The following is a 25,027-nucleotide window of genomic DNA, read 5'->3' on the forward strand; positions in this document are numbered from 1 at the left end:
ACCATATAAAATGCTTAGTAATTCACAAAGCTGTATCATCTAATGGTTTTATTTATTTAACTATGCATTGTATTCCAGCCATCTGGTGCCTGAGTTCTATGGAACAGTTAAGAAAGGGATCAGAGGTTTCACTAAAGAGTAAAACTACTGGTTTTGCCAGCATGTCATAAAAGAAATTATTTTTACACTTTTTTTTAGGTCATAATAGCCTATTGTCCATTTGCTTACATACCAATACCACTGAACTTGCATATCAATGTACTGAACTTCAGTGTAAACATAGCATTTTGTACATTAATCTCAGTTTGGTTATGAGAATAGGACAGGGTATAATATTTTTTATAGTAAGACGTAAATTTAAATTAAAATGCAAAAATAAAATTAAACTACCTGCATATACATGAAAACTGAAAATAACTTGGCCCCTGGCAATATACAGTCAACTAAAAAGCTCGACCCATGAATAATTAATTATTAACAATATAGGGAAAACAACTAAAAGTTCAGATCCAGAATCAAAGCATCTATATATTTCAAAATTGGTGATTTTAAACAAATATTTTACACTGGATGTACTATTTAGAATACCTGCAATAATAAGCACATTCCAGTTAGGCAACTATTTTAGTACACCAAAGACCAAATTTACAAAAGGTGATTGATTATTTTTGCATTCTTCCCTGTAAGATTTAATCTAATACTTTCTCCATCTTGGATAATTTTGGTGGTTTAGGGAAAAAGGTCAAAGGAGAGCTCAAGTGATAAAATCTCTAAAATCTCAAAATTACTGATTTAACATCTAAACATAGCTATGGCTCAGATTTTCTTGGTTTTTATTGTGCTGAATTCCACTGCTAACTAGCCATAAATCTGAATATAAGCTGGCCCAACATGCTTCCGAAATGCAATAACAGTATTAAGCAATTTCTACATATTTCATTTTATCCTCACAACCCCCTAGGTAGATACTGTATTCCACTTTAAAGAGAAGGAAACAGAGTCAAAGAGAGGTGGAGTAATCTAAGGTCAAAAGCTAGGATTTGAATACGGCCCATAATTTTGACTTTGGTCCCTTTTAAACACTAGAGGAATAATGATTAATAAAAATCCCCTCCAGATTCTAACTAGGAGGAGTATCTTGGAATGCCAGGACTGAAAACTTCTGACTACATAAACCGATTAAATAACATAAGCTTTAGTAGACTACTGATGACCTCTGAGGCTTGGCTTAATTCTTTAATGAAAAATAGGAGCCAAAAATGTGCTACTTCCCTTGAATGCATGCCCACATTGAGCTAAATATAGAACTTGTGGGAGAAGGGGAAAGGTTATATCCATGCAATAATCAACATGCAATATGCCATTTTCCATGGCTACAGTATCTTGGCTACTGTTTGATTCTTAAAAATAAAAATTTAAAGCAGTGTACCTTCGGTTCCATATACCCCTGGGCTAAATGTCCCTGCTTCAGGACTACTGATAAATAATCAAATTACAAAAATGGTATAACACTCGTAATTTACAGTACAGAAGTATGAAACACCTATACATATCAAAGCAATAGTTTCATTCATTAATCAAATTAATTAAATTCCTTAATTAAACAGTAGTGACAATGGCATTAAATAAGTGGTTAATTTAGTTGTAAGCCTCTGCAATGTGTTGGTAGTCTATATGGTTTTCCACAATACTGACTGCAGAGCAACACTGCTTAAAATACATCATTTTACTGGATACACCCGATGATTAACCCCTAACCCTACCCCCTCTTTTATAAATAAGGCAATTAAAAAAAATTAAAAGCTGTACTGAGTCTTTCAAGTAATAAGGATCAAACTCATCACAATGAAGTTTATATAGAAAGTTGTACTTTTTTGTCCTAGTTCTCTTGATCCTTTTGTGAGACTTAAAAATGCTAGTAAAACTAAGAAGATAGGTGGTCATTCTGTAAGGGAGCAGGAAATCACACTTTTATAAAACTTACATTTCTTCAATAACTTAACATCACTTACAATTGATGACAGTAGTGATGATAATCATAACAATAGAGACGTAACACTTATTGAGAGGCGACTATGTACCAGGCCCTTTGCTAAGTATATTTTACATAGTTTCTAATAACCATCCTATAATAATCTTACAATATATCCTATGACAGCCATACAATATAATTCTCATTTTACTAAGGGGGAAACTAACTTATCTACCATCACCCAACACAAAAGCACAACAGGATTCAAATTCAGGTTTCAGTCACATCTGTGAACTCAGTTCTTAAACTCTCATTAGCACATCACATCTCCCTAAAAAGCACACACAGAATGCTTGGGATAGAAACATGATATATACTTAAGTCTAGTTCACGATTCCCTATGATATGGAGTTCTTGTTATGAAAATCTAAAGCAACTTTAATTTTAGCTTTCTAAATTCTTTACTTTCTGATATCCATATTTAGAAGTAAGCAAGAAGACACAAAACAATTTAAATAAAATGTCTTAAAAAAAAAAAAGAGTAACATATCCTTTCTTTTGCACTAGGACATTTCAGAGGTCTCAGCAACAGTAAAAGAGTGTGGAATGCTGTGGCAACAGAAAGAAATGAAGTAACTTGTGTGAGAATAGCGTATATGCTTCTGAATATTTTTAAAGCTTAAATTCACAATTAACCCATCTACAAATTAACATATGAAATTAGCCCAAATACAGAGAAAATAAAATAGTAAATAAAATGAGTTTCTAAAACTTCACAAAATACATTTTAAATATATAACTTAAACCATTATTACATATTGTATTTGAACTCCTGCATTCTGAACTAATTCAAAAGAAGGGCTTTTACTGTTGTGTAAGCTCTAAGTCTTTCTCAGGATTTGAGTCACCCCATCTTTCAATTAGCAACTGGCCCACTCTAGGCCATTAAGTACGAGGCCAGCATACTAACTAAGAACTAGGTTTAAGCACATGGATACTTAAGCACATGTGTGCAGAAACTCCACAGTCACATGTAGAATGGGGGTCCTCTCCGAGATACCAGACATCAAAAAGTTAGCAGAAACCCTTAATTATTTTCGTATTGCTACCCCCACTTTGAGGGATAAATGAAAATGAAACTTGGGTATTACAGCAAAGCATTTAATCTTTGCAGTACCCTATGCCTGTAAGAAGGGTGTTTCCCTTCTCCCACGTATCTCAAGATCTTACACACCAATGACTCACACATTTCTATCTCCAGTCCAGGTGGCCTGGAGTTTTGTCTAGACTCACACATCCAACTGTCTACTAGACAGTGCCATCTAGGTGTCTTATATACATCTCAAACTAAACAAACATGTCCAAGAGAACTTTGCTTTACACTTGGCATGTCTCATCCCAACCCAATCCAACAACCTTTCCTCTTTTGGATAAATGATATTAATTCACCAATTGGCTCAATCTAAAAACCCAAATTTCATCTACTCCTCTGTCCCTCATGACAACCAGTCCATCAGCAAGTCTGGGTCAGCTCCATGCTAAAACCCCTGACCACTTCTCTCCGTTACAAATGCCATAGCCACCACTGTAGGGCTTCTCTCCGTTACAAATGCCATAGCCACCACTGTAGGGCTGTCACAAGCACCCTTCTGCTGGACTATGGAAGAAGCCTCCTAAGTGGTCTACAATCTTGTCTACATGGCCACTGGAATAATTCTTTAAAATCCTCCACTAGATAGCATTATTCCCCAGCTTGAAATTCTCTGGTGGCTTCCTACCTCTCTTGGAATAAAATCCCAGAATTTACCACATACCTCAACGGTATGTTACCTGTCTTCCTCTTGCCTGCCATTCCCTCATTGCCTACTCCCCTCATTCTGCTCCAGGCACACTGACCTCCTTTCTTTCCTCAGACCCAGAAAACTCTTTCTTGGCCAGCCTCTGCCCTTTCTTCACAAGATGCTTGGTACATTTTCACACTTCAGGTCTTGGCTTAGCTGTCACCTCTTCAAAGGGCTGTTCCCTCATTCCCTCCCCCTCCTCAATTAGTCACTCTCTATCATCGGTATTTTAAGCAGAGTGGCTCAGAGTGTGGGCCAACCACTAACTATCACTGAATCCTGACTTCCTCATTTAAGAGTTATGCGACTCTGGGCAAGTTCTATATATAACCTCTTTGAACTTCAGTTTCCTCATGTCATATGGTGATGAACATAGTACCTACTTCACAGGATTATTAGAAATATTAAGAGTTAATAACATGCAAAGCCTTTGAAGGGTACCAGGCCCCAGGAAGTGCTCATTCATATCCCCACCATTGTACAACCTGTGAAACAGGAGTTGCACATCCCCATTGTACAGTTCCTACAGGAAACCAAGGCGTGCAGACATTGCTATCTTACAAGGTATTAAGTAACAGCCAAAATTTGAACCAAGGATTGCTCAGTTCCCAAAGCCAGGCACTTTCTGGAATTCTAAAATACTGCAAGAACTGGGCTCTTCCATGCTACTCCCACTGCCAGTGCCAATGTCAGGATCTGGTGACTTCCACTCATCTGGAGGTGTCTCCTAACAAGGCCAGAAGTTCCCCGCCTCCAGCCAAAGCTACTTATCTGCAAAGCTATAATGCCACTTCTCTCCTTAAAGAACTCTGTGGGCTCCAAACTGGGGCTTGAATTCCTTTGCCCTACCTCATTGTAAGCAAAGCCCTTAGCGATTTGGGCCATCTCATCTCTGAGCATGAGTCAACCTGCCTCAGTCTCAAGACTGCATCAGCATTCCCATATCCTGCTGTATTCTCCCACAACTGTGCCTTTTGACAGGACAGTTCGTACAGCACAGAAAATCTTTACCTTTTCCCTTTGTAAAATTCCCACTATTCAGCAAGAGCCAGCGTCAATGATCACTCTGCTGGCCTCCTACTCATACCATTCATACCTCCACCACAGCTCCTCACTCACTGATTTATGATTTCGAATGATAAGCCATAATTGAACACTTCTGAAACCCTCTGACAGTGATTCCTTGCCTTGCCTAGCACAGACCTTGAGCTATGCCTTCTTATTGTGTGTTTTCAAAGTAAATGACTGACATGTCAAACCCTTCTGTGACTTCTGGCCTCATTGTCACTTCCTTCGAGACTTGGCCTGGCAAGGTACCTTTTACATGCTCTGAAAGCACTGACTTAGCCTTGCTACCCAGAACTATCTCCATTCTAAGTAGTCACCTAGCTGTGGGAGCCTTAATCATTGTCTTCTCTAGCAAACCACATTCCACATCTGTTTTGTTTGCAGCTGTGGTATCAGTGCCTAACGTGGACCCTAGGAAACAAGAATGAATATGTGTTGAACACTGGCAAATTCTCTTTAGCTAGTATATCCAGGACAGTACCTAAGAGCAGTTCTACAGTCAGAATACTTGGATTTAAATCCTACTCCTCCTCTGACTAGCTGTATGAACATGGATAAATTATTTAACTCTAAACTCTCTGATCTTCAGGTTTCTTGACTAGAAAATAAGGCTATGGTGTTACTGGAAGGATTAAATGAACTAATCCATGGAAAGCTCTCAGTGCTGGGCATGTAGTAAGCATTCAATAAATGTTAGCTAAAGAATACAAAATACGAAACACAAACATATTAGAAATGTTTGCCTCAAGGACCCTAGCTCTCATTAATTCAAAGGAAACTGATATATACACCAAATGGCAATTTACTATTTTACAAGGTGAGCTTAGCTCTCAAGCAGTCTTTCACCCCATCCCTTTTGATACACACACTCTTCCTTGCAGACAACGAAAGGAAAAGGAACAGCAGAACAGAAACGCTGGGGCTGTCTGCAGAGGCCCCGTGGCCGATGTCTAAGAGTTTAAGCTCTACCCCACTAACCAGGAAGAGTCCAAGACTTTAAGCCAGGAAGTCATATGCTACAAAAGGTAACTTTGGGAAGTGTGGATCGACTAAGGTAAGAGGAATAGAGTAGTCCCTAGTCGCTGATGCAAAAGTCAGAGTGAGAGAGGAAAGCCTGTGCAAGGAAGATGATCCTCTGGAGGACCTTCTAAAATGCTCAAGAGATTGTGTGATGTGGGGGTGAGGCAGAGGGAGGAATCCAAACATAGGTCTGCAGTTTATTCCTCCTTCACTGCAGCTAATGCAGACTCATGGATGGTGGGAGATGAAGAACGTTAAGAACCCTCTTAGAGCCATACAGGATAAAGCAGCAACTTGAGCCAGGCTAGGCTGGCTGGGTTCACATTCCAGTCCTGCTACTTCCTGAACTGATACTTCAGTGTCTCCATCTAATTGGGTAAAATAGTAAAACCTACCTCATGGGTTGTTGGAAAGACTAAATACATATATGTAAGATGCTGCGAACAGTACTTGGCACATAGTAAAACTCTGTATGTCTGAGCTTTTTTTATCATTATCCCCATTTTCTTTTTGGTTCTGAGCCAAACAGTGGTTGTGCCTCCATTCACACTCTACCCACCCCCCACAGTAACCACAGAGATGCTATTAAATCATCAATCAGATGTCTCTCGGTCTGGGTAAACCTCTTAGTGGTTTCCCAATGTAGTCACAATGAAAGCCATTGCTTAAAAGGCCCTACCTGGACTCTGCAACTTCAAGACACAGGCACTCTTCTTGCACTCTCCACTCCACTAGTCTAATCCTTAAGAGCTATGCCTACAACGTCACTTTTCTACTTCAAGGCCTTTGCTAATACTTTGAAGGATATTTGCCTGGCTGACACCAGTCTCAGCTTAAATTTCATTGGAAAGACTTTCCCTAACCATCCAGCTTAAAGCAAACTCCTATTTCTTCCCACAGGTCTCTCTCATCACACATTGGTTATCTGTCATTTGTGTCCTGGCTATCTCCCCCACTATGATATAAGTGCCACAAAAGTATGAGCCATGTCTACTCAGCACAATACCTGGCCAAAGTAGGTTCTCAGCAAAAGATTTTGAAAACAGCCTCTTGAATAAGACAGCCCGAGTTCAAATCCCAACCCTATTACTGAGGTGAAATCCCAACTTGACTTTGGGCAAGTTACTGACCTCCTCTGTGCCTCACAATGGGTAATTATGAAGATCAAGTGAATTTGTATATATAAAGCCCTTAGAACTGTGTCTGGCACAAAGTATGTGTGAGTAGATGTAACCTATCATAATTATTACCATCAGTGTATTATACTGTCCACTTCCACTTCTAATCCTTGCCTGTGTGTCAGGTATCATGGAAAATACTCTATATATGCCATTAATTCATTCTTTCATACATACATTTGTGTGCTGAATGCTTACTACAGTCAGGCACTGTAGTCTAGGGATTGGGTATACATAAGTGAACAAAAATAACAGAAATAATTATTACGAGACATTATTAATACTTTTAACAAAATAAAGGTATGTCCCTCCTCAGAATAAAGTTTCACAGCTCAAAGTATCATTCATGGATCAGCAGCTTTAGCATCAGCTGGAAATTAGGTTGAATTGCACAATGCCAGGTCCTATTTAAGACGTATCAAATCAGAATCTGCATTTCAACAAGATCTCCAAGTAATTTATATACCTGTTTAAGAAGCACTAAAAAGAGTATTGTACAATTTAGATCAACATTTGCATGGTATTATCATATTGGAGAAATAACACATATAGTAATTCAGACTTTTTCTAATCCATTTACCAAACGTATATGGAGTATCTACTATGTGCCACGTGATGAGTTAAGTGCTAAGAGTTCAACGATAAACAAAAACAGATCCAGACCTTGCTTAATGGAAGTTGCAATCTGAAGAGACAAACTGTCAAAGAACAAAGCAAATAAATGCAATATCAAGCCTGTAATAAATGATAAGAAGAACTGTGAGATCTAGTCAGGGAAGTTACTCAAGGAAATGAGGCAAAAACTGCAGATGGAGGAAGTGTAAGAAATAATCAGGTAGGGGGAGAAAGGAAGAAAAGAATTACAAGTAAAGGGAAAAACATGTCCAAAAGTCCCTGTGATCTGTGGGAAATGTAACATAGCTGAGCAATGAAAGGATGCGATTGTGACTGTATCACAGAAGAAAACAGAAAGTGGTAGGAGATGGGGCTTGAGGGGAGGGAAGGGTTAATTACACAGGGCTCTGGAGACCAAGGTAAAGATTTTGGAGGCTTCAGGAAGATATTTTTAAAATTATCAAAATTTTTCTTTTTTCTTTTGCATGGGCAGGCACCAGGAATCAAACCTGGGTTTCCAGCATGGCAGGCGAGAAATCTGCCACTGAGCCACTGTCGCAATGCCCTCAATTACTTTTTAAAGCAACAGTTTTACTGAAATATAATTCACATACCATAAAATTTACGCTTAAGTGTACAATTTTATGGGTTTTAGAATATACACAGTTTACCACCATCACCACAAATTTTAGAATATTTTTATCACCCTAAAAAAAAATCTATACCCATTAGCAGTCACTACCCATTCTTCCCTACTTCTATTCCAGTCCCTGACAACCACTCACCTGCTTTCTGTCTCTATGGATTTGCCTATATGGGACATTACACATAAATGGAATCATATAATCTGTGATCCTTTGTGGCTGGCTTCTTTCACTTAAACATAAGGTTTCCATCATGTTGTACGTAGCACCTATCAGAAGTTCATTCCTTTCTATGTGTGAATAATATTCCATTGTATGGCTACACCATATTTTTTATATCTATTCATCATGGACATTCAGGTTATTTCCACTTTTTGTTCATCATGAATGATGCTGTTATGAATGCTGATGTACAAGTTTGTGTGTGGACGTAATGTTTTTCTCTTAGTTTCCCAACTGCTATGACAAATACCACACAATAGGTAGGTCCAACAATGGGGATTTATTATCTCAGGGTTTTGGAGGCTAGAAGGCCTGTTTCCTCCTAGGGTTGGTAGGAAGCATTCTTGCAGGTTGACAATCCTTGGGGTTCCTTGCCTTTCCCATAACATGGAGATATTCTCTCCTTTCTCTCCCAGGTTCCAGCTATCTTCTGCCTTTCCCTGTGACTATTGTTTTTATAAGGTCTTCATTAATAGAATTAAGACCTAACCTGCTTCGATCAGCCACATTTTAACAAAAAATAACATCTTCAAAAGGTCCTATTCACCTTAGGCTCACACCCACAGGAATGGGATATTAAGAATATGTTTTTTTTCTGGGGTATATAACTCTATTACAATTTTCATTTCTCTTGGGTAGGAAGCTAAGAGTAGAACTGCTGGGTCACATGGTCACTCTATGTTTAACTTTCTGAGGAACTGCCAAACAGTTTTCCAAAGAGGCTGCATCATTCTACAAACCCACCAGTAGTACAGAGTGGTTTTACATTCTAAATACAAGTCCATATCTAAATATGATTTACAAAAATTTTCTCGCTTTCTATGGGTTGCATTTTGACTTTCTTGATGGTGTCCTTTGAAGCACAAAGTTTCTAATTTTAATGGAGTCCAATTTCTGCATTTTGGTTTTTGTTACTTGAGCTTTTGGTGTCATATCTAAGAGATGATGGCGTAATCTGTGGTCACGAAAGTTTATTCCTATAGTTTTATAGTTGTCGCTATTATATTTAGGTCTATGATCATGGTGGTTTGGAGCTACGTACCCCAGGAGAAATATGTTCTTAATCAATTACTATGGGTGATGTCTTGTAAATAAGATCTTCTGATGAAATTACTACAGTTAAGGTATGGCTCAGCTGAATGAGGACAGGTTACTGAAGGCTTTATAGAGAAGGGCTAACCTAACCAAGAGGTCCCTCTCACAAGAATGGATTAAATGAACATAGCCTTTTCTGGTGTACATAACAGCTCCAAACTACCACACTCCACCCTCTGGACCCCAAAAAGACACGTTCTTTCCATATACAAAATATGTTCATTCCATCACAAATATCACAAAAGCCTTAAATCATTTCAGCAACAATATTAAGTACAAAGTGTTCAAAATGAGTTACAGGGTTAACTGTGAAAACCTTGTGTCTGATGCTCCTTTTATCTACAGTATGGACAGATGAGTAAAACATGGATTAAAATAAGTAAATAATAGGGGCAACAAATGTTAAAACAAATTGAGTAAACTGAATTACTAGTGATCAATGAAAGGGAGTGGTAAGGGGTATAGAACAAAAATAGGGTAAACAAGGTTAAAATATATTGGGTAGACGGAAATACTTTTAAATGTATGAGCCAATGAGAGGGAGGGTTAAGGGTATGGTAGGTATGAGTATTTCCTTTTTATTTCTTTTTCTGGATGATGCAAATGTTCTAAGAAATGATCACGGTGATGAATATACGACTATGTGATGATACTGTGAAACACTGTTTATATACCAAGAATGGAATGTTCATATGTTTAAGAACATTCATGTTCATATGTTATTATATTCTGTCAGGAAAAATATTAAAAAGAAAAAATTCAGTTACAGGTGTGCTCTATTCTAAGGCAAAATTCTCCTCTGGCTGTGAACCTGTGAAACTTAGAACAAGTTACCTACTTCCAATATACAAAGGAGGGGCAGTGATAGGATAAACATTCCCATTTAGAAAGGGAGAAATTAGAAGGAAAACAAGGGTCAAAGTTCCCAAGCAGTTTCAAAAACCTGCAGGGTCAAAGTTCTGAAATAGTTCCAAAAACAATTCACTAGATTTTCAGGTCTGAAAGTCAGCTTGAGAATGATGTTTTATCCTCAGGGCTTGAGAAAGCGGCAGGCCAACCCTTCCAAGGGCTTGTGCAGTAGCCCTGCTCTCTCTAATCACTGGGATGAGGGTTTGAACATCTCCAAGCATTGGGGAGGCCACCATGTTCTTCACCCCACCCTCCTCAAGCATCTGCGTAGGCAGACTCTCTGCCATCTCTGGGGCCCAGGTCCCATAGAACAGTGGGGTGGGGGGTGGGGGGCAGGCTCTTCCTAATACCCAGGGAATGGGCTCTACCCACTCTGAGGACTGGGGTGGCAGCATTATTCCAGAACAATGGGACGGCCAACCTCACCTCAAATCCCCAGGCATCTAAGAGCCCTGGGGTGGTAACACTCTTCCTGAACAATGGGGCAGAAGGCCCACCCTCTGCAAACTCATGTTTTCCATGTGCATGGGAGGATCCACTCTTCTGGTCCAGGGAGTCTTAGTTCAAGACCTTCATTCTATGGTTCTCCCTTTGAAATAATTTCTCCTTCAATCTAACCCTTTTCTGTCCCCTTAAGTCCAGGCTGGCACTGGTCCCATCATAGAGATCTTGCAACAAACTTGTCAGCATGCAGCACACAGGGGTCCGAACTGTCAGACAATAGGACTTTTCACAAATCCTTCCTAGATAACTACATTTCCAATCCTGGCTTGTCCTAAAATGGCTGACTGCTTCCATGTTTGTTTAAGCACTCACATAGGACACTATACTCTGGGGACTCATTTTCCAAAAGCTCAGGATTTTCCAGACACTCAATTTCTGTTCTGTTTTGTTTTTGTACCCAAGAGATCAATTCTCAGCTTATCCCTTTCCTCTCACATTTAAAAGTTGCAAGGAGAAGCCAAGCTGCATTTTCCATATTTAGTTTGGAAATTTCTTCAGCTAGATATCCATGCTTGTTGCTTTCAAATTCTCCCTTCCATCCAACACCAGTAACTCAATGTTACCAAATTCTCTGCTACTTTAAACCAAGGATCACGTTCTTCCAGTCTGCAATAACACATTCATCGTACCTGTCTAAGGCCTCATGAAGTACCTTTAGTGTTCCTATTTCTACCAATAGTCTCTTCAAAGAAATCTATGCCTTTTCTATTACGCTCCTCACAATTCTTCCAGAATCTTTCTCTTATCCATTCATAAAGCCATTCCAGCACTTTTGGTATTTGCATCTTGCAGCACCCCACTCTTCTGGTAACAAAATCTGTTTCAGTTTTCTAAAGTTGTCGGAATGTAATATATTGCCTGCTACAGTAGGGATTTATTACTGTACAAATTTACAGTTCTAAGGCCACAAAAATGTCCAAACTGTGGCATTAAGAGGAAGATACATTCTCTGAAGAAAGGCGGCTGGCATCTGGGGTTCTTCTGTCACATGGAAAGGCATATGGTGACGTTTCTCGGTCCTTCTATCCTGGGCCCTGGTTTCAATGGTCACTAGTATCCAGAGTTCCTCTGTTACATGGGAAGGCATATGGCCAACATTTGCTGGTCCTTCATTCCTGGGTTCCCTTATTTTTAGTTTCTGATTCCAGTGTCTGTCTCTCTGAGCATGTGTGGGTCCTCTCTAGCATCTCTAGGGCATTTCTTTCTAAACTCTCTCTCACTCAGTGTTTCTGCCTTTTATCCTCTCATAAGGACTGCAGTAAAGGACTAAGAAGGCCTTGAATTGGGTGGTTCACATCTCAATTGAAAGAACCTAACCAAAAGGCCCCACCCATAATAGGTCTGCAACCACAGGAATGGATTAAAAAATATGGACTTTGCTGGGGTACACACAACTTCAGACTAGCACACTTGTACTTCTGTGTGAATTTTAGAATCAGCTTGGGAATTTCTGCAAAAATATAAAAGACAAGTAGAATTTGGATAGGGATTCCATTAACAATATTGAATCATCAAATCCATGAACATGGGAAATGCTTCCAGTTATTCTGACCTTTTAAATTCCTTTCAACCACGTTTTGTAGTTTTCAGTGTAAAAGTCTTAAACCTCTTTTGCTACATCCTAAGAAATGTATTATTTTGAAACTATTGCAAATTGAACTATTTTCTTAATTTTATATTCAGAAAGTTCTTTCCTAGTATATAGAAATACAACTGATTTTTGTATAGTATATCCTGTAACCTTGCTGAGCTCATTCTAATATTTTTTTTACTGGATTTTCTATATAAAAGATCAAGTCACCTAACCATGCTTCTGGGTGTCATTTATTTCTTTTTCTGGCCAAACTGTCCTCACTAGAATTTGTGGTACACTGTTAACAGAAGTGGTGAAATTAGATATCCTTGTCTTGTTCCTGATAGTAGGTGGAAAGCATTCAGTTACGTACCATAAAGTACAATGCTAGCTGTGGGTTTTTTCATAAATGGCCCTTATTAGGTTGATGAAAAGTTCCCATTTGATCCTAGTTTGTTGAGTGTTTTTATCATATGGGTTGTAGATTTTACCCTTTATTCTATTAATATGATATAAAACATCATTCCATTTTTGTATAACAAATCATCTTTGCATTTCTAGGATAAATCCCACTTGGTCATCATATATAATCCTTTTCATATGTTGCTGGATTTGGTTTGCTAGCATTTAGTTGAGGATTTTTTGTGTCTGTATTGATAAAGCATATTGGTCTGTAGTTTTCTGTTCTTGTGATGTCTCTGTCTGGTTTTGGTATCAGCATAACACTGGCCTGACAGAATTAGTTGAGAAGTGTTCTCCTTTCTTCTGTTTAGAAGAGTATACAAAGAGGCAGTGCTAATTCTTCTTTTCATATTTAGCAGAATTCACCAGTGAAGCCATCTGGGCCTGGGTTTTTCATTGTGGGAAGTTTTCAAGTTACTAATTCAAAGTATATATTTGTTCTAGTTCTAATTCAGATACTAATTTTTCTTGAGTCAATTTTAGAATTTGTGTCTTTCTAGGAATCTTTCCATTTCATCTGGTCCAATGTGTAGGGATGTGGTTGTTCATAGGATTTCCTCATAATCCTTATTTCTGCAAGACTGGAAATGATGTTCCCCTCTTTCAGTCCTGATTTTAGTATCATAAGTAAGTTTAGCTAAAGGTCTATAAATTTTATTGATCTTTTGGTTTTATTGACTTTCTCCAGTTTTCTAATTTCTAACTCATTTATTTCCACTATAATCTTTTTTATAAATACTCATTATTTTCTTCTGTTTGCTCGTTTTGGATTTAGTTTGCTCTTTTTTTCTAAGGTGGATAGTTAGGATTATTGAGATTTTCCTTATTTTTAAAATATAGGTGTTTATAGCTATAAAACACTCCCCTCCGCCCACCACCCCAAGCACTGCTTTAGCTATATTCTAAAAGTTTCAGTATGCTATGTTTCTTTTCATTATACTCAAAGTACTTAATACTTTCTTTTGTTTTCTTCTTTGACCCACTGTTTATTTAGGAGAATACTGCTTATTATTTCCAACAATTTGTGAATTTTCCAAATTTATATGTTACTGGTTTCTAATTTCATTCCATTGTGGCTACAGAACATACTTTGTACTTACACAATTTTAATCCTTCTAAATTTACTGAGGCTGTTTCATGGCTTAACATATGGCCTATACTGGACAACGTTCCTTGTGCATTTGAGAAAAATGTGTTTTCTGCTGTTGTTGATTATGTCAAGTTCGTTCATAATGTTGTTCAAGTTTTATTTATGGTTGTATACTTCTGCCTAGCTTTTCAATCCATTCTTCAAAGTGAGTTACTGAAGTCTTCAATTGTTCGTACAGTCCTTCAACGTTTTGATTTATGTGTTTAAATGCATATATCTTCATAATTATTTATTCCTGATGGACTGACTCAGTCATCTTCATAAAATGTCCTCTTTTGTTAATTGTAATGATTTTTTGTTTCAAATTCTATCCTACCTGATATTGTTCTAGCCAAGCCACCTCTCTACTGGCTATTGCTTATGAAGCATATGATTTTCATCCTTCAACTTTTAATGTACTTATATCTTTGACTCTAAATTGCGGTTCTTGTAGATAGCATAATATTGGATCTTTTTTTTTGATCAACTTTGACAGTCCCTTCTTTAAATGAGTGTTTAGTCCATTTACATTTAATGCAAATATTGCTAACGCAGGATAATTTACCTCAGCCATTTTATTTGTTTCTATATGTTTGTTCTTCTACTGTTCTATACTACCTTCTTTTATGTTAAATTTATATTTCCTAATATTTAAGTCCTTCGTTTTTTCTTTTACTATATATTTTTTAGTATTTTCTTAATGATTGTCTTGGGGGTTACAATTAACATCTTAATTTAAAACAAAAATCATTCTACCCCCCCTTTCCCAGGGCTTGTTGTTCTTTGTTGTTGCTGTTTTTTGTTTGACTTTTCAAGCTTGGGAAAAGTCTGAATATTTTTCGTCATGTGTGGCCACTGAAGTTTATACTTGGTTAGTTAGTGATCAGCTCATGACTGGACAGAGATTCCCATAAATACCTTTGTTAAGAGACTGTGTGTGTGCTGTGGGCATGCCTTCAATGTGCCACAGGCTTTATAAATCTGGCTTAGGTTTCACTTTCTGCACATATGTAGCCTCAAGGTCAACCAGAGGTGAGAAATCACTGTCTTCTCAAGGCTTTCCTACACTTACTGTGCTCTTCTAAATTCTCAAGAAAACGTCAGAGCTTTTCAAAGTTCACTATGGACATCTCATTCACTGGTGTTTTCTGCTAAGTTTTTCAGTCAGCCTCTTGCAAGTCTCAACTGGTGTAACCACCTCCCACAACTAGGTGGGATGTTAGATAACTGCTTTTTTTTTTTTTGACTAACGCCCTGGGGATAGGACAGAGTGAACTGTGAGTCAGGTTAAATAAAAATGAGTCCTAAAAAGGAAACTTTTCAGGGAACTACCATACAGGTCAAATAGTGACAATCTTCTGGGGACTCGAAATGCCTTTTATTTCCTCCAGTAGCCGCTAGGCTGATGGTTTTCATAGTCACCATGATTATGAGTCCACTGACTTCAAAAGCTAGCAGAAAGGCAAGTTAAAACACCACAAATCTGCTGATCTTAAGACTCGGCTGCTTTCCTTGAGTAAACACTTATCAGATTGTTACATACCTTTAGTTAATTTCAAGAATTCTGGAAAAGTTGATTGTGAAAATTCTTGCCAGTGTTTTTATTGTTGAGTAGATTTTCAGAGACCCCCTACTTTGCCACTCCATACTAGGAGTATTTTAATGTAAGATAATAACAATCAGATTATATTTATTTTTAACATTAACCAGAGTGGACGAGTGTGGTTCAAAAGAAGGACAATTAGGAGCTGCATGCAGTAGTACAGGTGAGAGACAACGTTTGACTTAGGGGGTGTCAGTGAGATGGCATAAAAAGAAGGGATTCAGAGATTTTTAGAAGATATTACTAATATGACTGGGAAAAGGCCTGAATACAAGGGTAGTTAGGAGAATGACACCAAGTCTGCCATCTTGCAGAACAGGATGGATGGGCAGCACTAGTCTCTTTAAGGAATCCTGTAAAAAGGCCAGGTCTGAGAATGAGCATACACCTGAGATATCTGAGTTCTAGGTGCCTCTGAGATATCCAAGAAGACACAAGGAAACCATTTGGATAAATGAGTCTGAGCAAATAATTACCTTGAAGAATTGTTCCCAAACTCTAAAACAAATGTTTTATAAATTAAGTCCTAAAACTGGATTTCCTCTATATAAAAAAAAAAAAGGCAAGAGAAACATACTATCAATAATTCAAAGTCACTCAAGAATTAAAAATTAATGTTCCAAGAACGATGAGACTGAATAAATGTCTGAAACTATTCATTTGCTTATACTCAAGTAAATTACACTGTCCCCCAAAGACAGCTTTAAAGAGAAGTTATGATAAAAGTTAAGATAAATCTTCCCCATATTTAAAGAGACTCCATTGCACTCATACACACGTCAAATTAATATTCTCATTAATGCTTGTGAAAACAATTCAAATCAATCAAATGTTCACTCCTTCACTCATTCCATAAACACTTGAGTACCTCATTGATGTCAGCACTTGGTCAAACCAAAGGGCAATAGATGGAAACAGGTCAAACCAGGTCCCTGAAGTTGAATTGCTCTTTTGGTTTTAATGCCAACTTCCCTGAACATTACACTTTTTAAGTTCTATATTCGTTTTCTTTAGGCTTTGCTTTATGCATGAAACCCACTTGTACAGCTGCTTTCTCTTGCTGGGAATGGGGAGGGCAGAGATTTTAAGGGAACCCTTAAGAAGAGAAAGCGGAGTGTCAAGTTAGTTACTTTTAGTTTTAATCTCTCTCAATGTTACAAAGGGTTTTGTGTTTAAACAGATTATATATAGTTTATAACCACTAGGAAATACTTAAATACAAATTTGTTTTGATTGTTAGCTTATTTGCTCATTTCTGTTTCAAAAACTAGCAAATACAATAGGCAGTAAGTTTCAAAAGAAAATTTTATGCATTCTTTTATCTCAATTTCACTTCTTTAGACTTTGCAGTTTCCCTTCTTGCCCTTGCAGGGGAAATTGGTCAACACACCCGAACAAGGTGCTCAAAGCTCACTTACCATAACCAAATGAAAACAGAATCGGTTGGCAGAAAACACCTCAGCAGCCACAGTTCAGACAAATACTCAGTTAACCACCTATTTCTCTCAGTTTTTTTTTTCAACTGCGCTTCTCTTATAGTAAAAGGTCAGAGCAAATGTTTAAAATTTAATATAATAACAACAGCCCCCTCCCTACATGGTTTATGACTTCCAGGAGTACAAACCTCCCTGGTAACGTGGGACAGAAATCCTAGAATGAGTTGGGACTCAGCATCAAGGGATTGAGAAAACCTTGACCAAAACAGGGAAGAGAGAAATGAGACAAAATAAACTGTTAGTGGCTGACAGATTTCAGAGTCGAGAGGTTATCCTGGAGGTTATTCCTACACATTATATAGATCTCCCCTTTTTAGTTGAAGGTGTATTCAAGTGGCTGGAAGTGCCTGAAACTGTAGAGCTGTGTTCCAATAGCCATGTTTCTTGAAGAGGATGCACAATGACACAGCTTTTGTAATGTGACTGTGTGACTGTGAAAACTTTGTGTCTGATGCTCCTTTCATCTATGGTATGGAAGGATGAGTAAAAATTATGGATAAAAAATAAACAAATAATAGGGAGAACAAATGTTAAAATAAATCTAGTAGATTAAAATACTAGCTTTCAATGAAAGGGAGTAGTAAGGGGTATAGGAAAAAAAATAGGGGGAACAAGGTTAAAATATATTGGGTAGATGGAAATACTAGTGGTTGATGAGAGCGAGGGGTAAGAGGTACGGTATGCATGAATTTTTTCTTTTCTTTTTATTTCTTTTTCTGGAGTGATGCAAATGTTCTAAGAAATGCTCATGGTGATGAATATACAACTATATGATGATATTGTGAGCTACTGATTGTACACCAAGCATGGAATGTTCATATGTTAAGAATGTTTGTGTTTGTATGTTGTTTTGCCAATTGAAATATTTTTTTAAAAAAAGACACTATAGTTTTCTAATCCATACACATTTCTGGTCAATAATTTTGTATCTTCTCCTGTCTCCCCAAATCTCTAAGATTTTTTCTCCCATTTTCATTCCTGGGAGATGACTTAGCTTCTTATTTTACTGAGAAAACTGAAGCAATCATTACAGAACTCCACATACTTTCTCCCTACCAACCTGCATCTATACCAATCTATTCTACCATCTCTCTCGTTACCTATAGATGAACCGACTCCTATGGAATGCCAACCCCTGCACTTGTATACTAGGTCCCACCTCATTTCATCTATTCAAGGATAATGCTTCAGTAACTTTCCCCTTTCTCTGTACCATCATTTCCCCCCTCAATTATCATGCTATTTTTCACAAATTTCAAAAAAGAACGAACAACTCTCTTGAACCCTCTTCCTCTGCCACCTACTATCCCATTTCTCTTCTTTCCTTTACAACAAAACTCCCTGAAAAAGCTATGTTAACTCACTGTCTCTAACTTCTTTACTCTCTTGGAATTCGCTCTAATCTGCCCTTTGTTCCTATTCTACCATCAAATTTGCTCCTAGTAAGATCACAAAAACAAAACAACAACAACAACAAAAAGCCACTGTTGCAACATTTACTGAGCACATACTGGACCACACGGTATGCCAATTAATTTACATTCTTTATGTTATGTAATCCCCACAACAACCCTGTGCACCAAGTACTATTATTAACCCTAGTTTACAAACAAGGAAACAGGCATGGAAACATTAAGTAACTTGCCCAAGATCATGCAGCTGGTAAGAGGTGGGGCTGGTATCAAAAGTCCACCTAGCTGACTCCAGATCTCAGGCCCTAACCAGACTGCAATGACCTCTCTACAGACAGGTCATCGATCACAAAGCTTCGTTCCTTCCTCCAGCAAGAACTTAGTAGGGGTCCCTATTATTAGTACTACTCCTAGTTGCCCCTATTATCCTGTGAGGAAGAATAAACAAGAAATACAAGAATTCAGCCTTCATAGAATTGACACAGCTTCTTACATTACAAAAATTGTTTACTTTAAGACATTTGTGCAAAACAATTCACTAAGTTATAGCATAGGTTGTACTGCATAAAATTCATTTGCCTGATTGAAGAAATAAATAAATAAATGGGAACGCCTCAAAATAAAATATTTTTGTGCATCAAAGAACTTCGTCAAGAAAGTAAAAAGACATCCTACACAATGGGAGACAATATTTGGAAACAATATATCAGATAAAGGTCTAGTATCTAGAATATATAAAGAGATTATTCAACTCAACAACAAAAAGACAGCCAACCCAATTACAAAATAGGCAAAAGACTTGAACAGACACTTCACAGAAGAGGAAATACAAATGGCCAAAAGGCACATGAAAGATGCTCAACTTCCCTGGCTATTAGAGAAATGCAAATCAAAACCACAATGAGGTTCCGGGCCAAGATGGCGGCTTAGCAATGTGCGCATTTTAGTTCGTCCTCCAGAACAACTACTAAATAACCAGAAAAAGTACAGAACAGCTTCTGGGGCCACGTCAGTGACGGGATACACAGCGTACCCCAGCCTGGACCAGCTGCGAGCGCCCCTCCCCCACAGACTGCTTCCCAGAGGGGAAAGGAAAGAGACTTTACCAGCAGCAGGAGCTGAGTCCAACCAAAGGTAAACTGTGGAATTAATTAACAAATTCTGACTACTAAAAATAGGCCCCCAGCTCAGGTGAACCTGTCAAAGTGGACATCGCTCATTTTGCCCCGGCGCCAAGGGGGAAGGGCTGACAGAAAGAGAGAAAGAAAAAAAAAGGAAACAGGTTTTTGTGGTGTGTTTCTACAAAGGCTTGACAGCATTTGGATACAGCAGAAAGGTTTCTCAGGCTGCAAGTGCCCCAGGTATAGGCAGAAACAAGCTCGTTTGAGGGCTTGTCTGGAGCCGGTGCCTTCCACAGGGGAGGGGTGAAGCTTAACTCAGGTGAAATCCCTCCCTCAAGGAATTCAGAGATGAGGACTTGGTAACTTGAAGCCACTGAAACCAGCCTACAACCTCTCCTCTGTCTCCACCATGCCTCCAGCAGTTAAAGGTACCGCATCACCGTATGTTGGTGGGACCTGCAGACACACAAGTACCACATACTGGGCAGGATAAGAAAAATAGAGCCCAGAGACTTCACAGGAAAATCTTTCAACCTGCTGGGTCTCACCTCAGGGAAAACTGACGCAGGTGACTCTTTCCTCCTGATAGGAGGCCAGTTTGGTCTGGGAAAATCCGGATGGGGTCTATAATACCTAAGCAGACCCTCCTAAGGGTGGGGGTGGGGGGGAAGGCACCATATAAGTAGGGCAAGAAACAAGAAAACTAGTACTGAAAAATTCTCCTCTGTTAAAAATATCCTAAGCTAGAGGTCCAGATAAAGCTGAACTGAATGTCAAAGAACAGATAGACAACAAATTCATCCAGCAAGAAAACCCTAGGTAAAAGAAGTGAAAGTAACCTCCAGAATAAACTAATTAAGGTAATTAAATGCCTAGATGCCAGCAAAAAATAACAAATCATACTAGGAAAACTGAAGATATGGCCCAGTCAAAGGACTAAACCAACAATTCAAATGAGATACAGGAGCTGAAACAATTAATTCAGAATATACGAACAGACATGGAAAACCTCATCAAAAACCAAATCAATGAATTGAGGGAGGATATAAAGCAGGCAACAAATGAACAAAAAGAAGACTCGAGTCTGAAAAAACAAATCACAGAACTTATGGGAATGAAAGGCACCGCGGAAGAGATGAAAAAAACAATGGAAACCTACAATGGTAGATTTCGAGAGGCAGAACATAGGATTAGTGAACTGGAGGATGGAACATCTGAAATCCAACAAGAAAAAGAAACTATAGGGAAAAAAAATGGAAAAATATGAGCAGGGACTCAGGGAATTGAATGACAACATGAAGCGCACAAATATACATGTTGTGGGTGTCACAGAAGGAGAAGAGAAGGGAAAAGAAGGAGAAAAACTAATGGAGGAAATTATAACTGAAAATTTCCCAACTCTTATGAAAGACTTAAAATTAAAGATCCAAGAAGTACAGTGTACCCCAAAGAGTTTAACAGATCCAAATAGACGTGCTCCAAGACACTTACAAATCAGAACGCCAAAGGCCAAAGAGAAAGAGAGAATCTTGAAAGCGGCAAGAGAAAAGCATTCCATCACATACAAGGGAAGCCCAATAAGACTACGTGTAGAATTCTCAGCAGAAACCATGGAGGCGAGAAGACAGTAGGAATGATATATTTAAATTATTAAAAGAGAAAAACTGCCAACCAAGAATTCTATATCCAGCAAAATTGTCCTTCAAAAATGAGGGAGAAATTAAACCATTTTCAGACAAAAAAATCACTGAGAGAATTTGTGACCAAGAGACCAACTCTGCAAGAACACTAAAGGGAGCACTAGAGACAGATACGAAAAGAGAGAAGAGAGAGGTGTGGAGAAGAGTGTAGAAAGGAAGACTATGAGTAAAAGTAAAAAGAAGGAAAATTAGATATGACATATAAAATCCAAAAGGCAAAATGGTAGAAGAAAGTACTACCCGTGCAGTAATAACACTAAATGTTAATGGATTAAACTCCCCAATCAAAAGACAGAGACTGGCAGAATGGATTAAAAAACAAGACCCATCTATATGCTGTCTCTACTCAAAGGACATGAAGACAAGGACACAAATGGACATTTGCACACCAATGTTTAAAGCAGCATTATTTACAATTACCAACAAATGGAAACTGCCAAAATGTCCATAAACAGACGGGTGGCTAAACAAACTGTGGCACGTACACATGATGGAATATTATGCAGCCATAAGACAGAATAAAGTTATGACGTATGAAACAACATGGATGGATCTTAAGAACATTATGCTGAGTGAGATTAGCCAAAAACAAAAGGACAAGCACTGTATGGTCTCACTGATATGAACTGACATTAGTGAATAAACTTGGAATACTTAGTTGGTAACAGAGACCATCAGGAGATAGAAACAGGGTAAAATATTGGGTAACTGGAGCTGAAGGGATACAGATTGTGCAACAGGACTGAACATAAAAACTCAGAAATGGACAGCACAACACTACCTAACTGTAATACAATTATGTTAAAACACTGAATGAAGCTGAATGTGAGAATGACCGAGGAAGGAGGGCTGGGGGAACAAATGAAATCACAAAGAAAGATAGATGATAAAGACTGAGATGGTATAATCTAGGAATGCCTAGAGTATATAATGATAGTGACTAAATGTACAAATTTAAAAAATGTATGAGAAAGAACAAAGGAATGTCATTACTGCAGTGTGCTGAAAATAGATGGTAATATTTTAAAATTTCGACTTCTGTGTGAGACTAAAGCAAAAAATGTTTATTTGGTAGAAAATTTATATTGTGATAAGTTACATTACGAAATGCACTAATGTAGACAGCTTAATTGAACACCATAAGTATATGGAACCTTGAGTAGGGCATGAGATTTTCTTGGTTTGTCCAGAGTGATGCCCCGATAAATCCCAGAGTGATTTGAACAGTGAATAAAAAAGGATTTGCAAAGTCCCCTTTGGGGAATGGTGAGAAAGGGGGAAAATTCAACTTTCCCAGGTTGAATTCTTGATATTCTCACAAGCAGTGTGGGCAACCAAAGCTATAGGCTGAGCCCCCAATTTGGGGTTTGTTCATATGAAACTTAATCCCACAAAGGATAGGTCAAGCCTACTTAAAATTAGGCCTAAGAGTCACCCCCAAGAGAACCTCTTTTGTTGCTCAGATGTGGCCTCTCTCTCTCCAACCAACACAACAAACAAACTCACCACACTCCTCCTGTCTACGCAGGACATGACTCCCAGGGGTGTGGACCTTTATGGAAACATGGGACAGAAATCCTAGAATGAGCTGAGACTCAGCATCAAGGGATTGAGAAAACCTTCTCGACCAAAAGAGGGAAAAGGGAAATGAGACAAAGTGTCAATGGCTGAGAGATTCCAAACAGAATCCAGAGGTTATCCTTGGAGGTTATTCTTACGCATTAAGTAGATTTCACCTCGTTGTTCAAGATGTAGTGGAGAGGCTGGAGGGAACTGCCTGAAAATGTAGTGCTGTGTTCCAGTAGCCATGTTTCTTGATGATGATTGAACAATGATATAGCTTTCACAACGAGACTCTGTGAATGTGAAAAACTTATGTCTGATGCTCCTTTTAGCTACTATTATCAACAGAAGAGTAGAACATATGGAATAAAAATAAATAATAGGGGGAACAAATGTTAAAATAAATTCAGTTTGAAATAGTGGTAAATGAAAGCGAGGGGTAAGAGGTATGATATGTAGTCTTTTTTTTCTCTATTATCATTTTATTTCTTTTTCTGTTGTCTTTTTATTTCTTTTTCTAAAGCAATGCAAATGTACTAAGAAATGATGAATATGCAACTATGTGATGATATTAAGAATTACTGATTGTATATGTAGACTGGAATGATATCTAAATGTTTTGTTTGTTAATTTTTTTTAATTAATAAAAAAAGTTTAAAAAAAATTCACTTGCCTGGATAAATCCCAATTATCCTTAATTTTAGTATACAGTAATTTTTATACTGGAAACTATTTAGTGATGGGGAGAATTCAAATATGTTCAATTGAGGTCCAAAGCAATCAATACCTCTTTAAAAGCCTAGCATGACAAGGCACACTTTCCCACCCCATACAACACAATAGGAAGCACTTCTCCAACACAATAGAAAGACAACAGAAGGAAAAGAGCATATGTGCAAATAAATAGAAACTAAGAGGAATTATTCTTTTCCTCTGGTTCCCTTTGATCTGTTTCATCTTAGCCAACATATTTCTGCCTTCTCTCCTTTCAGGAAAACAGCCACACTGCCTTATTTACACCCATGCTTATCATTAATGACATAGACATATCTCTGTGAACAGGTGGCTAATTAATTTGTACCCCCATCTTCTGGCAGCCTGCCTATGCAATCAAACAGCAAAAATAATTACACTAGGCCAAAGGAAGATCATTTGAGATTTTTTTTCACGGGACATGATGCCTTACCTTAAATGAGTATGTGTTGTAGAACACTACAAATCAGATAAAGGCCATTAGAAAATAATGATGTTTCAGTTCTTTACTTCAGCATGAAAACTCAATCGGGAAATGAAGGGGCTAACAGAAAAACTGACCAACCACTCAAAGGTGCAAAATATGGACTGAGTTAAGACTCATGAATGATGAAAATTCAAACTCTATTCCAGGATAGACTTTCATCTTTTTCATTATGTTGTTTTCTAAGGTTAACCTATCAACAAATATTTATCTGAACTCTACCTACAAGCAGTCCTCTACTTTCCTACACAAAGCCATATGCGAGAAAGTCAAATAGGTGATTACTGGGATTATGTACTTAGTGCCACAAATCACAAACTCTCTAATTAGATCCCACCTTTGAGATTCAGTGTCTAGAGCTATATTTCTAGCACTTCTAAGGTAAACACAATAGTCCCTTAACCAGTTTAAGCCACCTAACTAACATCCAGCTGAGGGCATAGCTTTCTGTATTCCTAATGATTTTCATCTGTCTTGATTTTAACAGTGGAGTTTTATTTTAGGAGAGGATTCAGTTGGTCAATTTCTAAAGTAAAATCAGTTCAAATCAGCCTTGAAAATTCCTCAGACACCATGTGAAGGCTGACCAGTAAGTCCTACAAAGCCACTTGTGTCACTGATGTCAGAACAGTAGCTGTTTCTACCAGATGAGATAGATGGCTT

At 38.0% G+C, this 25,027-nt stretch overlaps 1 protein-coding gene across 6 annotated transcripts in view; it reads right to left on the reverse strand.

Moving 5' to 3' along the window:
* Nucleotides 1-25,027, reverse strand: part of ATXN7 (ataxin 7) — a 150,108-nt gene that overhangs the window by 105,057 nt on the left and 20,024 nt on the right. Inside the window, exon 1 of one of the 6 annotated variants that reach the window (XM_077128789.1) lies at nucleotides 6,908-21,051. The exons of 4 other annotated variants lie outside the window; for them this stretch is intronic. The gene's annotated coding sequence lies outside the window, so the exon portion shown is untranslated. Of the gene's footprint in view, nucleotides 1-6,907; nucleotides 21,052-25,027 lie in introns of those variants that run through there. One more of the 6 variants, XM_077128790.1, reaches the window with a different exon arrangement.

The sequence above is a fragment of the Tamandua tetradactyla genome, chromosome 15, assembly GCF_023851605.1.
Source record: "Tamandua tetradactyla isolate mTamTet1 chromosome 15, mTamTet1.pri, whole genome shotgun sequence".
Lineage (NCBI taxonomy): Eukaryota > Metazoa > Chordata > Mammalia > Pilosa > Myrmecophagidae > Tamandua > Tamandua tetradactyla.